Source organism: Xenopus laevis, chromosome 1S (assembly GCF_017654675.1).
Source record: "Xenopus laevis strain J_2021 chromosome 1S, Xenopus_laevis_v10.1, whole genome shotgun sequence".
NCBI classification, from domain to species: domain Eukaryota; kingdom Metazoa; phylum Chordata; class Amphibia; order Anura; family Pipidae; genus Xenopus; species Xenopus laevis.
Window position 1 is genome coordinate 80,476,874 of NC_054372.1, and position 15,824 is coordinate 80,492,697.

Consider the following 15,824-nt stretch of genomic DNA (forward strand, 5'->3'; position numbering starts at 1 on the left):
CCAAATATTCAGTAACATTATATATCACTTCCCACTTGTTGCCATAATTGCTACATAGCTGTTACTTGTTACGAAAAATATAAGTTTGAAGAAGAGTGGAAGGTCTGTTCAGGGGTTCCAGCTACGTTTGTAATTTGATGTTACTATTCTAATATCTGAAACTGGATAACAGCACTAAATTACTGTAAAATTCTAATGGCCGTCATATAACCCATCTCTCTACCGCTCAGTGTCATTCCAGCCCAAGGGCTCGCCCACCATCAGTAATTTATAGTGAGGACATAGAAAATGTATCTATCATAAATATACTTATTATTAATTAGTATGCACTAATGGGTCAGTACCATACCAAATAAGGGGACATATGTTTATTCAAACCCAGTGACCTATATCTACATGACATGATGTTCAAACAAATACTCACTCTATATGTGTGTCAGGCAGTATATATCTATTACACCAACGATCCTCCGTGTAAACCCATACTCGGATTAAAAAATCAATAAAATATCATTGTGCAGTTAAAGATATATTCATAAATGTGAATGCCCCAACTCATATAATTTAATCAATAACGCTCCTCGGTGTGTTACAATAATAATCAATAGAAATATGTTAAATAAACTAATAAACCTAAAAATGGAAAAATGAATAAACAGTAAAGGGAAAAAATAAAGGGAATAAAGTATATGGAGTAAAGGGAAAAAAATATATTTAATATGCCCCTAGTGTCCAAAATCCATAATCCCGATCGTGATAAATTAATCAATCTTCATTAGCCCCAAAATGTCAAAAGATGAATGAAAAAAGTCATACTGTAATAGGTATAGATCCGAAAACAGAATGTCCTCTGCTCGGCTGCTGACTCCCCCCATAGATGAATCAGATAACAGTGGATGTTCCTCTTCAATCAATTATAACACGGCAAAGACACATCGCGGCGAGGAGAGCACAACACCCACCCCCGCAAGCGGGCGCATCCGGAGGGACACAGCGCAGCAGGGTCAGGCCCAACGCGGGAGCAGCCGCAGGAGGCCGCTGCACCGCAAGACAACCACAGCGCTGGCCATCGGCCATCTGCAGGACCAGGCCCCCCGTTGGTAAGTGTCCACATATTTAAAAATTTAATTTGCTAACTGCTCTCAGTCCAGACCACCCTCCAACCGCGGATAGTGGATGTAGTAAGATCATGCTGGCGGCTCTCGGTCCGGATCACCTATCCAGCTGCGGGCAATAGATGTAATTAAAACATGCTTACGGCACTCCATCCGGATCACCTCTCCAACTGCGGGTAGCAGGTGTAGTGAGAAAATGGAAAAACTCACAGACAGTTCCATGTATCGAGTAGCAAGTCCCCTTTACAGACCATTAGAGACCTCTGGGAGCAATCTCGGAACGTCAGTCCAAATTGTGTTAACCAAGCAAATCCAAGTATTAGCATTTTGGTAAATTCATTGGTTTTCATATTTCAAAACTCACGGGTGCAAGGCTTAAATTAATCCAATACAGTCCTCCAAGAAGCCAGCACTCTCGAAAAATAGCTTTTGAACGCCTGGGTGCAGCATCGACAATTTCGAACTCCACATGCACAAATAAGATCCGCACTCACAGGACTTATGAAAATTATAGAAAATTTATTGCAAGAGTCTAACGTTTCGACCTCATCCGAGGTCTTTTTCAAAGTAACAAATACTAACACACAAATGCTTTAAGTACCTAGATTGGCGGGAAAAACCGGTACTTGGCCAATTAAAGATGACGTGTCCACCTCATCATTAAAGCACGAAAAATATACATATCCCAGTCAACATAAATAATAAAAACATTACACAAAAATAAAATACAGTATAACAAAACCCACACACTAATACAATGTTAAAAACAATTAAAACCAAATATTCAGTAACATTATATATCACTTCCCACTTGTTGCCATAATTGCTACATAGCTGTTACTTGTTACGAAAAATATAAGTTTGAAGAAGAGTGGAAGGTCTGTTCAGGGGTTCCAGCTACGTTTGTAATTTGATGTTACTATTCTAATATCTGAAACTGGATAACAGCACTAAATTACTGTAAAATTCTAATGGCCGTCATATAACCCATCTCTCTACCGCTCAGTGTCATTCCAGCCCAAGGGCTCGCCCACCATCAGTAATTTATAGTGAGGACATAGAAAATGTATCTATCATAAATATACTTATTATTAATTAGTATGCACTAATGGGTCAGTACCATACCAAATAAGGGGACATATGTTTATTCAAACCCAGTGACCTATATCTACATGACATGATGTTCAAACAAATACTCACTCTATATGTGTGTCAGGCAGTATATATCTATTACACCAACGATCCTCCGTGTAAACCCATACTCGGATTAAAAAATCAATAAAATATCATTGTGCAGTTAAAGATATATTCATAAATGTGAATGCCCCAACTCATATAATTTAATCAATAACGCTCCTCGGTGTGTTACAATAATAATCAATAGAAATATGTTAAATAAACTAATAAACCTAAAAATGGAAAAATGAATAAACAGTAAAGGGAAAAAATAAAGGGAATAAAGTATATGGAGTAAAGGGAAAAAATATATTTAATATGCCCCTAGTGTCCAAAATCCATAATCCCGATCGTGATAAATTAATCAATCTTCATTAGCCCCAAAATGTCAAAAGATGAATGAAAAAAGTCATACTGTAATAGGTATAGATCCGAAAACAGAATGTCCTCTGCTCGGCTGCTGACTCCCCCCATAGATGAATCAGATAACAGTGGATGTTCCTCTTCAATCAATTATAACACGGCAAAGACACATCGCGGCGAGGAGAGCACAACACCCACCCCCGCAAGCGGGCGCATCCGGAGGGACACAGCGCAGCAGGGTCAGGCCCAACGCGGGAGCAGCCGCAGGAGGCCGCTGCACCGCAAGACAACCACAGCGCTGGCCATCGGCCATCTGCAGGACCAGGCCCCCCGTTGGTAAGTGTCCACATATTTAAAAATTTAATTTGCTAACTGCTCTCAGTCCAGACCACCCCTCCAACCGCGGATAGTGGATGTAGTAAGATCATGCTGGCGGCTCTCGGTCCGGATCACCTATCCAGCTGCGGGCAATAGATGTAATTAAAACATGCTTACGGCACTCCATCCGGATCACCTCTCCAACTGCGGGTAGCAGGTGTAGTGAGAAAATGGAAAAACTCACAGACAGTTCCATGTATCGAGTAGCAAGTCCCCTTTACAGACCATTAGAGACCTCTGGGAGCAATCTCGGAACGTCAGTCCAAATTGTGTTAACCAAGCAAATCCAAGTATTAGCATTTTGGTAAATTCATTGGTTTTCATATTTCAAAACTCACGGGTGCAAGGCTTAAATTAATCCAATACAGTCCTCCAAGAAGCCAGCACTCTCGAAAAATAGCTTTTGAACGCCTGGGTGCAGCATCGACAATTTCGAACTCCACATGCACAAATAAGATCCGCACTCACAGGACTTATGAAAATTATAGAAAATTTATTGCAAGAGTCTAACGTTTCGACCTCATCCGAGGTCTTTTTCAAAGTAACAAATACTAACACACAAATGCTTTAAGTACCTAGATTGGCGGGAAAAACCGGTACTTGGCCAATTAAAGATGACGTGTCCACCTCATCATTAAAGCACGAAAAATATACATATCCCAGTCAACATAAATAATAAAAAACATTACACAAAAATAAAATACAGTATAACAAAACCCACACACTAATACAATGTTAAAAACAATTAAAACCAAATATTCAGTAACATTATATATCACTTCCCACTTGTTGCCATAATTGCTACATAGCTGTTACTTGTTACGAAAAATATAAGTTTGAAGAAGAGTGGAAGGTCTGTTCAGGGGTTCCAGCTACGTTTGTAATTTGATGTTACTATTCTAATATCTGAAACTGGATAACAGCACTAAATTACTGTAAAATTCTAATGGCCGTCATATAACCCATCTCTCTACCGCTCAGTGTCATTCCAGCCCAAGGGCTCGCCCACCATCAGTAATTTATAGTGAGGACATAGAAAATGTATCTATCATAAATATACTTATTATTAATTAGTATGCACTAATGGGTCAGTACCATACCAAATAAGGGGACATATGTTTATTCAAACCCAGTGACCTATATCTACATGACATGATGTTCAAACAAATACTCACTCTATATGTGTGTCAGGCAGTATATATCTATTACACCAACGATCCTCCGTGTAAACCCATACTCGGATTAAAAAATCAATAAAATATCATTGTGCAGTTAAAGATATATTCATAAATGTGAATGCCCCAACTCATATAATTTAATCAATAACGCTCCTCGGTGTGTTACAATAATAATCAATAGAAATATGTTAAATAAACTAATAAACCTAAAAATGGAAAAATGAATAAACAGTAAAGGGAAAAAATAAAGGGAATAAAGTATATGGAGTAAAGGGAAAAAAATATATTTAATATGCCCCTAGTGTCCAAAATCCATAATCCCGATCGTGATAAATTAATCAATCTTCATTAGCCCCAAAATGTCAAAAGATGAATGAAAAAAGTCATACTGTAATAGGTATAGATCCGAAAACAGAATGTCCTCTGCTCGGCTGCTGACTCCCCCCATAGATGAATCAGATAACAGTGGATGTTCCTCTTCAATCAATTATAACACGGCAAAGACACATCGCGGCGAGGAGAGCACAACACCCACCCCCGCAAGCGGGCGCATCCGGAGGGACACAGCGCAGCAGGGTCAGGCCCAACGCGGGAGCAGCCGCAGGAGGCCGCTGCACCGCAAGACAACCACAGCGCTGGCCATCGGCCATCTGCAGGACCAGGCCCCCCGTTGGTAAGTGTCCACATATTTAAAAATTTAATTTGCTAACTGCTCTCAGTCCAGACCACCCCTCCAACCGCGGATAGTGGATGTAGTAAGATCATGCTGGCGGCTCTCGGTCCGGATCACCTATCCAGCTGCGGGCAATAGATGTAATTAAAACATGCTTACGGCACTCCATCCGGATCACCTCTCCAACTGCGGGTAGCAGGTGTAGTGAGAAAATGGAAAAACTCACAGACAGTTCCATGTATCGAGTAGCAAGTCCCCTTTACAGACCATTAGAGACCTCTGGGAGCAATCTCGGAACGTCAGTCCAAATTGTGTTAACCAAGCAAATCCAAGTATTAGCATTTTGGTAAATTCATTGGTTTTCATATTTCAAAACTCACGGGTGCAAGGCTTAAATTAATCCAATACAGTCCTCCAAGAAGCCAGCACTCTCGAAAAATAGCTTTTGAACGCCTGGGTGCAGCATCGACAATTTCGAACTCCACATGCACAAATAAGATCCGCACTCACAGGACTTATGAAAATTATAGAAAATTTATTGCAAGAGTCTAACGTTTCGACCTCATCCGAGGTCTTTTTCAAAGTAACAAATACTAACACACAAATGCTTTAAGTACCTAGATTGGCGGGAAAAACCGGTACTTGGCCAATTAAAGATGACGTGTCCACCTCATCATTAAAGCACGAAAAATATACATATCCCAGTCAACATAAATAATAAAAAACATTACACAAAAATAAAATACAGTATAACAAAACCCACACACTAATACAATGTTAAAAACAATTAAAACCAAATATTCAGTAACATTATATATCACTTCCCACTTGTTGCCATAATTGCTACATAGCTGTTACTTGTTACGAAAAATATAAGTTTGAAGAAGAGTGGAAGGTCTGTTCAGGGGTTCCAGCTACGTTTGTAATTTGATGTTACTATTCTAATATCTGAAACTGGATAACAGCACTAAATTACTGTAAAATTCTAATGGCCGTCATATAACCCATCTCTCTACCGCTCAGTGTCATTCCAGCCCAAGGGCTCGCCCACCATCAGTAATTTATAGTGAGGACATAGAAAATGTATCTATCATAAATATACTTATTATTAATTAGTATGCACTAATGGGTCAGTACCATACCAAATAAGGGGACATATGTTTATTCAAACCCAGTGACCTATATCTACATGACATGATGTTCAAACAAATACTCACTCTATATGTGTGTCAGGCAGTATATATCTATTACACCAACGATCCTCCGTGTAAACCCATACTCGGATTAAAAAATCAATAAAATATCATTGTGCAGTTAAAGATATATTCATAAATGTGAATGCCCCAACTCATATAATTTAATCAATAACGCTCCTCGGTGTGTTACAATAATAATCAATAGAAATATGTTAAATAAACTAATAAACCTAAAAATGGAAAAATGAATAAACAGTAAAGGGAAAAAATAAAGGGAATAAAGTATATGGAGTAAAGGGAAAAAAATATATTTAATATGCCCCTAGTGTCCAAAATCCATAATCCCGATCGTGATAAATTAATCAATCTTCATTAGCCCCAAAATGTCAAAAGATGAATGAAAAAAGTCATACTGTAATAGGTATAGATCCGAAAACAGAATGTCCTCTGCTCGGCTGCTGACTCCCCCCATAGATGAATCAGATAACAGTGGATGTTCCTCTTCAATCAATTATAACACGGCAAAGACACATCGCGGCGAGGAGAGCACAACACCCACCCCCGCAAGCGGGCGCATCCGGAGGGACACAGCGCAGCAGGGTCAGGCCCAACGCGGGAGCAGCCGCAGGAGGCCGCTGCACCGCAAGACAACCACAGCGCTGGCCATCGGCCATCTGCAGGACCAGGCCCCCCGTTGGTAAGTGTCCACATATTTAAAAATTTAATTTGCTAACTGCTCTCAGTCCAGACCACCCCTCCAACCGCGGATAGTGGATGTAGTAAGATCATGCTGGCGGCTCTCGGTCCGGATCACCTATCCAGCTGCGGGCAATAGATGTAATTAAAACATGCTTACGGCACTCCATCCGGATCACCTCTCCAACTGCGGGTAGCAGGTGTAGTGAGAAAATGGAAAAACTCACAGACAGTTCCATGTATCGAATTATATGAGTTGGGGCATTCACATTTATGAATATATCTTTAACTGCACAATGATATTTTATTGATTTTTTAATCCGAGTATGGGTTTACACGGAGGATCGTTGGTGTAATAGATATATACTGCCTGACACACATATAGAGTGAGTATTTGTTTGAACATCATGTCATGTAGATATAGGTCACTGGGTTTGAATAAACACATGTCCCCTTATTTGGTATGGTACTGACCCATTAGTGCATACTAATTAATAATAAGTATATTTATGATAGATACATTTTCTATGTCCTCACTATAAATTACTGATGGTGGGCGAGCCCTTGGGCTGGAATGACACTGAGCGGTAGAGAGATGGGTTATATGACGGCCATTAGAATTTTACAGTAATTTAGTGCTGTTATCCAGTTTCAGATATTAGAATAGTAACATCAAATTACAAACGTAGCTGGAACCCCTGAACAGACCTTCCACTCTTCTTCAAACTTATATTTTTCGTAACAAGTAACAGCTATGTAGCAATTATGGCAACAAGTGGGAAGTGATATATAATGTTACTGAATATTTGGTTTTAATTGTTTTTAACATTGTATTAGTGTGTGGGTTTTGTTATACTGTATTTTATTTTTGTGTAATGTTTTTTATTATTTATGTTGACTGGGATATGTATATTTTTCGTGCTTTAATGATGAGGTGGACACGTCATCTTTAATTGGCCAAGTACCGGTTTTTCCCGCCAATCTAGGTACTTAAAGCATTTGTGTGTTTAGTATTTGTTACTTTGAAAAAGACCTCGGATGAGGTCGAAACGTTAGACTCTTGCAATAAATTTTCTATAATTTTCATAAGTCCTGTGAGTGCGGATCTTATTTGTGCATGTGGAGTTCGAAATTGTCGATGCTGCACCCAGGCGTTCAAAAGCTATTTTTCGAGAGTGCTGGCTTCTTGGAGGACTGTATTGGATTAATTTAAGCCTTGCACCCGTGAGTTTTGAAATATGAAAACCAATGAATTTACCAAAATGCTAATACTTGGATTTGCTTGGTTAACACAATTTGGACTGACGTTCCGAGATTGCTCCCAGAGGTCTCTAATGGTCTGTAAAGGGGACTTGCTACTCGATACATGGAACTGTCTGTGAGTTTTTCCATTTTCTCACTACACCTGCTACCCGCAGTTGGAGAGGTGATCCGGATGGAGTGCCGTAAGCATGTTTTAATTACATCTATTGCCCGCAGCTGGATAGGTGATCCGGACCGAGAGCCGCCAGCATGATCTTACTACATCCACTATCCGCGGTTGGAGGGGTGGTCTGGACTGAGAGCAGTTAGCAAATTAAATTTTTAAATATGTGGACACTTACCAACGGGGGGCCTGGTCCTGCAGATGGCCGATGGCCAGCGCTGTGGTTGTCTTGCGGTGCAGCGGCCTCCTGCGGCTGCTCCCGCGTTGGGCCTGACCCTGCTGCGCTGTGTCCCTCCGGATGCGCCCGCTTGCGGGGGTGGGTGTTGTGCTCTCCTCGCCGCGATGTGTCTTTGCCGTGTTATAATTGATTGAAGAGGAACATCCACTGTTATCTGATTCATCTATGGGGGGAGTCAGCAGCCGAGCAGAGGACATTCTGTTTTCGGATCTATACCTATTACAGTATGACTTTTTTCATTCATCTTTTGACATTTTGGGGCTAATGAAGATTGATTAATTTATCACGATCGGGATTATGGATTTTGGACACTAGGGGCATATTAAATATATTTTTTTCCCTTTACTCCATATACTTTATTCCCTTTATTTTTTCCCTTTACTGTTTATTCATTTTTCCATTTTTAGGTTTATTAGTTTATTTAACATATTTCTATTGATTATTATTGTAACACACCGAGGAGCGTTATTGATTAAATTATATGAGTTGGGGCATTCACATTTATGAATATATCTTTAACTGCACAATGATATTTTATTGATTTTTTAATCCGAGTATGGGTTTACACGGAGGATCGTTGGTGTAATAGATATATACTGCCTGACACACATATAGAGTGAGTATTTGTTTGAACATCATGTCATGTAGATATAGGTCACTGGGTTTGAATAAACATATGTCCCCTTATTTGGTATGGTACTGACCCATTAGTGCATACTAATTAATAATAAGTATATTTATGATAGATACATTTTCTATGTCCTCACTATAAATTACTGATGGTGGGCGAGCCCTTGGGCTGGAATGACACTGAGCGGTAGAGAGATGGGTTATATGACGGCCATTAGAATTTTACAGTAATTTAGTGCTGTTATCCAGTTTCAGATATTAGAATAGTAACATCAAATTACAAACGTAGCTGGAACCCCTGAACAGACCTTCCACTCTTCTTCAAACTTATATTTTTCGTAACAAGTAACAGCTATGTAGCAATTATGGCAACAAGTGGGAAGTGATATATAATGTTACTGAATATTTGGTTTTAATTGTTTTTAACATTGTATTAGTGTGTGGGTTTTGTTATACTGTATTTTATTTTTGTGTAATGTTTTTTATTATTTATGTTGACTGGGATATGTATATTTTTCGTGCTTTAATGATGAGGTGGACACGTCATCTTTAATTGGCCAAGTACCGGTTTTTCCCGCCAATCTAGGTACTTAAAGCATTTGTGTGTTAGTATTTGTTACTTTGAAAAAGACCTCGGATGAGGTCGAAACGTTAGACTCTTGCAATAAATTTTCTATAATTTTCATAAGTCCTGTGAGTGCGGATCTTATTTGTGCATGTGGAGTTCGAAATTGTCGATGCTGCACCCAGGCGTTCAAAAGCTATTTTTCGAGAGTGCTGGCTTCTTGGAGGACTGTATTGGATTAATTTAAGCCTTGCACCCGTGAGTTTTGAAATATGAAAACCAATGAATTTACCAAAATGCTAATACTTGGATTTGCTTGGTTAACACAATTTGGACTGACGTTCCGAGATTGCTCCCAGAGGTCTCTAATGGTCTGTAAAGGGGACTTGCTACTCGATACATGGAACTGTCTGTGAGTTTTTCCATTTTCTCACTACACCTGCTACCCGCAGTTGGAGAGGTGATCCGGATGGAGTGCCGTAAGCATGTTTTAATTACATCTATTGCCCGCAGCTGGATAGGTGATCCGGACCGAGAGCCGCCAGCATGATCTTACTACATCCACTATCCGCGGTTGGAGGGGTGGTCTGGACTGAGAGCAGTTAGCAAATTAAATTTTTAAATATGTGGACACTTACCAACGGGGGGCCTGGTCCTGCAGATGGCCGATGGCCAGCGCTGTGGTTGTCTTGCGGTGCAGCGGCCTCCTGCGGCTGCTCCCGCGTTGGGCCTGACCCTGCTGCGCTGTGTCCCTCCGGATGCGCCCGCTTGCGGGGGTGGGTGTTGTGCTCTCCTCGCCGCGATGTGTCTTTGCCGTGTTATAATTGATTGAAGAGGAACATCCACTGTTATCTGATTCATCTATGGGGGGAGTCAGCAGCCGAGCAGAGGACATTCTGTTTTCGGATCTATACCTATTACAGTATGACTTTTTCATTCATCTTTTGACATTTTGGGGCTAATGAAGATTGATTAATTTATCACGATCGGGATTATGGATTTTGGACACTAGGGGCATATTAAATATATTTTTTTCCCTTTACTCCATATACTTTATTCCCTTTATTTTTTCCCTTTACTGTTTATTCATTTTTCCATTTTTAGGTTTATTAGTTTATTTAACATATTTCTATTGATTATTATTGTAACACACCGAGGAGCGTTATTGATTAAATTATATGAGTTGGGGCATTCACATTTATGAATATATCTTTAACTGCACAATGATATTTTATTGATTTTTTAATCCGAGTATGGGTTTACACGGAGGATCGTTGGTGTAATAGATATATACTGCCTGACACACATATAGAGTGAGTATTTGTTTGAACATCATGTCATGTAGATATAGGTCACTGGGTTTGAATAAACATATGTCCCCTTATTTGGTATGGTACTGACCCATTAGTGCATACTAATTAATAATAAGTATATTTATGATAGATACATTTTCTATGTCCTCACTATAAATTACTGATGGTGGGCGAGCCCTTGGGCTGGAATGACACTGAGCGGTAGAGAGATGGGTTATATGACGGCCATTAGAATTTTACAGTAATTTAGTGCTGTTATCCAGTTTCAGATATTAGAATAGTAACATCAAATTACAAACGTAGCTGGAACCCCTGAACAGACCTTCCACTCTTCTTCAAACTTATATTTTTCGTAACAAGTAACAGCTATGTAGCAATTATGGCAACAAGTGGGAAGTGATATATAATGTTACTGAATATTTGGTTTTAATTGTTTTTAACATTGTATTAGTGTGTGGGTTTTGTTATACTGTATTTTATTTTTGTGTAATGTTTTTTATTATTTATGTTGACTGGGATATGTATATTTTTCGTGCTTTAATGATGAGGTGGACACGTCATCTTTAATTGGCCAAGTACCGGTTTTTCCCGCCAATCTAGGTACTTAAAGCATTTGTGTGTTAGTATTTGTTACTTTGAAAAAGACCTCGGATGAGGTCGAAACGTTAGACTCTTGCAATAAATTTTCTATAATTTTCATAAGTCCTGTGAGTGCGGATCTTATTTGTGCATGTGGAGTTCGAAATTGTCGATGCTGCACCCAGGCGTTCAAAAGCTATTTTTCGAGAGTGCTGGCTTCTTGGAGGACTGTATTGGATTAATTTAAGCCTTGCACCCGTGAGTTTTGAAATATGAAAACCAATGAATTTACCAAAATGCTAATACTTGGATTTGCTTGGTTAACACAATTTGGACTGACGTTCCGAGATTGCTCCCAGAGGTCTCTAATGGTCTGTAAAGGGGACTTGCTACTCGATACATGGAACTGTCTGTGAGTTTTTCCATTTTCTCACTACACCTGCTACCCGCAGTTGGAGAGGTGATCCGGATGGAGTGCCGTAAGCATGTTTTAATTACATCTATTGCCCGCAGCTGGATAGGTGATCCGGACCGAGAGCCGCCAGCATGATCTTACTACATCCACTATCCGCGGTTGGAGGGGTGGTCTGGACTGAGAGCAGTTAGCAAATTAAATTTTTAAATATGTGGACACTTACCAACGGGGGGCCTGGTCCTGCAGATGGCCGATGGCCAGCGCTGTGGTTGTCTTGCGGTGCAGCGGCCTCCTGCGGCTGCTCCCGCGTTGGGCCTGACCCTGCTGCGCTGTGTCCCTCCGGATGCGCCCGCTTGCGGGGGTGGGTGTTGTGCTCTCCTCGCCGCGATGTGTCTTTGCCGTGTTATAATTGATTGAAGAGGAACATCCACTGTTATCTGATTCATCTATGGGGGGAGTCAGCAGCCGAGCAGAGGACATTCTGTTTTCGGATCTATACCTATTACAGTATGACTTTTTTCATTCATCTTTTGACATTTTGGGGCTAATGAAGATTGATTAATTTATCACGATCGGGATTATGGATTTTGGACACTAGGGGCATATTAAATATATTTTTTTCCCTTTACTCCATATACTTTATTCCCTTTATTTTTTCCCTTTACTGTTTATTCATTTTTCCATTTTTAGGTTTATTAGTTTATTTAACATATTTCTATTGATTATTATTGTAACACACCGAGGAGCGTTATTGATTAAATTATATGAGTTGGGGCATTCACATTTATGAATATATCTTTAACTGCACAATGATATTTTATTGATTTTTTAATCCGAGTATGGGTTTACACGGAGGATCGTTGGTGTAATAGATATATACTGCCTGACACACATATAGAGTGAGTATTTGTTTGAACATCATGTCATGTAGATATAGGTCACTGGGTTTGAATAAACATATGTCCCCTTATTTGGTATGGTACTGACCCATTAGTGCATACTAATTAATAATAAGTATATTTATGATAGATACATTTTCTATGTCCTCACTATAAATTACTGATGGTGGGCGAGCCCTTGGGCTGGAATGACACTGAGCGGTAGAGAGATGGGTTATATGACGGCCATTAGAATTTTACAGTAATTTAGTGCTGTTATCCAGTTTCAGATATTAGAATAGTAACATCAAATTACAAACGTAGCTGGAACCCCTGAACAGACCTTCCACTCTTCTTCAAACTTATATTTTTCGTAACAAGTAACAGCTATGTAGCAATTATGGCAACAAGTGGGAAGTGATATATAATGTTACTGAATATTTGGTTTTAATTGTTTTTAACATTGTATTAGTGTGTGGGTTTTGTTATACTGTATTTTATTTTTGTGTAATGTTTTTTATTATTTATGTTGACTGGGATATGTATATTTTTCGTGCTTTAATGATGAGGTGGACACGTCATCTTTAATTGGCCAAGTACCGGTTTTTCCCGCCAATCTAGGTACTTAAAGCATTTGTGTGTTAGTATTTGTTACTTTGAAAAAGACCTCGGATGAGGTCGAAACGTTAGACTCTTGCAATAAATTTTCTATAATTTTCATAAGTCCTGTGAGTGCGGATCTTATTTGTGCATGTGGAGTTCGAAATTGTCGATGCTGCACCCAGGCGTTCAAAAGCTATTTTTCGAGAGTGCTGGCTTCTTGGAGGACTATATATATATATATATATATATATATATATATATCATATATCATATATACTCACTATATAAAGCATGGCTGCCTGGAGTGGAAAGTTGCAATCAACTAAAAATATGTGTTTTTTATGAACTAGGCAGGGTGTAGCTACAAAGTGGGCATGGCCAAGAATTTATCCACAGCACTATGCTCATTAGTTCATTATGTCCCCTTTTCAGTTTTTCAAATGTCAGATATTATACATATATGTGTGTATGTATGTATATATATATATATATATATATATATGGCCTCTTCTATATAATCGTCTAGAATGAGGTGACTTGAAAATCTTGTCTCAGGAGGCAAACTATAAATAACCAGCAGGAGTGCCACTATGTCAGCTGAGCTTCGTACTATAATAAACAAATATGTTAAGCGACACCAGAGCAAGGTGCTAAACAAAAAGACTGTGTGACATTTACTACTTCTGTTACAATTGCGCCTCCTGTGGACACTATCAGCTACTGCGGCTGCCATCCTGTGCCTTGTCAGGTCCAGGGCTTAATGTTTGCTGGTATTCAGCCAATCAGTTGCCAATTCAGCATGCAGGCAAGTTTAGCATGCAGGAGCCTGCATAATTTTGTGCTGCTGATGTTATCTGCTCCGCTCAGGCTGGCGCAGGGCCAGGCTCTGACTCTGAGCTAGAGATGCACCCCCCCGCGCCTCCCCCCGACCAGCTATGTAAAGGTGGGCAAGGAGGTGGCATCACGTACACAACCTCGGGCAACACTAGGACTAGAATTGCCCCTGATTTTATATATATATATATATATATATATATATATATATATATATATATATATATACATATATATATATCTATATCCCCTTTAGTATTATCTCCTCTATTCGGTCAACTGCACGAAATATATTTGCATTGGCCTTGCATTTTAGGACTAATTAAAAAATGCTACCATGGTTTATTTAAACAAGCTTCATCTTATCAAATAGACTACTTTAACCCAGAAGTCTTATTATGTGACCATCCATTTTGCAACTCATCTAAATTTTTGTACACATAAACAGAAAGGAGGGGAAAGGGAAGATAATGATGACTACACATCTAGCTCTGTAATAACACACAACAGCAACAATGTAAGGTTTTTGTAAGCATTAATCATATCCTAGAAAATATGATTTTTACACCTTTACTTTGCAAACCAATATCATATAGCTGTAGCATAAGACTATTACCTTTTCAATCTGTTTTCTTCAAATGACTCGCTCTGCATCTTAGCAACCAGCGTTGATATACCTTGTGAGCTTTGTCATAGAAATTCAGGGCGGGTGCAAAAAAAAAGAGCAGGCCAAATCACAAATATAAGTATTTACATTATGTGATGTATCCTTCTTTTGCTACTAGAATTTTTTTCCCGAATTGTTTCTAAAATCGAATTGTCCTAATATAAATCCCAGGTAGGAAGTACTCCAAAGTAAATTAGATTCAATCCCAAATTTATTTCTTCATTGGCAGCTAATCCATTGGCAGAACACATACCTTTAATGCTAATATTTTTGTTTCATTTTACATCTTCTCTGAAAAATAATATGATTAATGCATTATGCATTTGGATTCCTTATTATCCAGTTTGATCAAGCCTCTGACGATATAAATTCAAAGGGTACTGCTGGCTTTGATATGTCGATGCTTCTGTTCTCTTTTTCCACAGAGTGTCCAATAATGATGAGCCTTAGAAAATGCCTTGTGATTGTACAGGCATAGACAGTTGAATCATGAATGAATCACCAATCCAGATTTCAGATGATACAGAGATCCTGAGAAAATGTAAACAGCCAGAACTAACGGTTAGTAAAGAAATTGGATTTTAAAACTGAATGCTTTCCATAACAATGAAAAATATTCACAGCCGATTCAGTTACTACCAGCAGCTCAGCTGACAGCGCCAGGGAAGCAGATGAGAACAAAAGGCTTTTTAACATAAATCTGCGGTCACAAGCTCTACAGCTCCACCTAGCACACTATAATGCGTGGTGCAGTCTCAGCAGCACAAATCGGAGAAGGCTACCCATCAAATTGTTTATACTAGTTTACAAGAACAGGAGATACAAAATCTAATTTTTGCTTATGCTAACAGGCATTTTGTAACAATTTAGAATTTTTTGGAATTTAAGAGAAAATTAAATC

The 15,824-nt window shown here is 39.1% G+C and overlaps 1 protein-coding gene across 2 annotated transcripts in view; it reads right to left on the reverse strand.

The window, feature by feature from the left end:
• The window catches only part of adgrl3.S (adhesion G protein-coupled receptor L3 S homeolog), a 1,276,319-nt gene extending 1,260,710 nt beyond the window's left edge, over positions 1–15,609 (reverse strand). For both annotated transcript variants that reach the window (XM_041579809.1, XM_041579790.1), the window contains exon 1: positions 14,873–15,609. The gene's annotated coding sequence lies outside the window, so the exon portion shown is untranslated. The remainder of the gene's footprint in view (positions 1–14,872) is intronic.
• Positions 15,610–15,824: the final 215 nt, after the last annotated feature.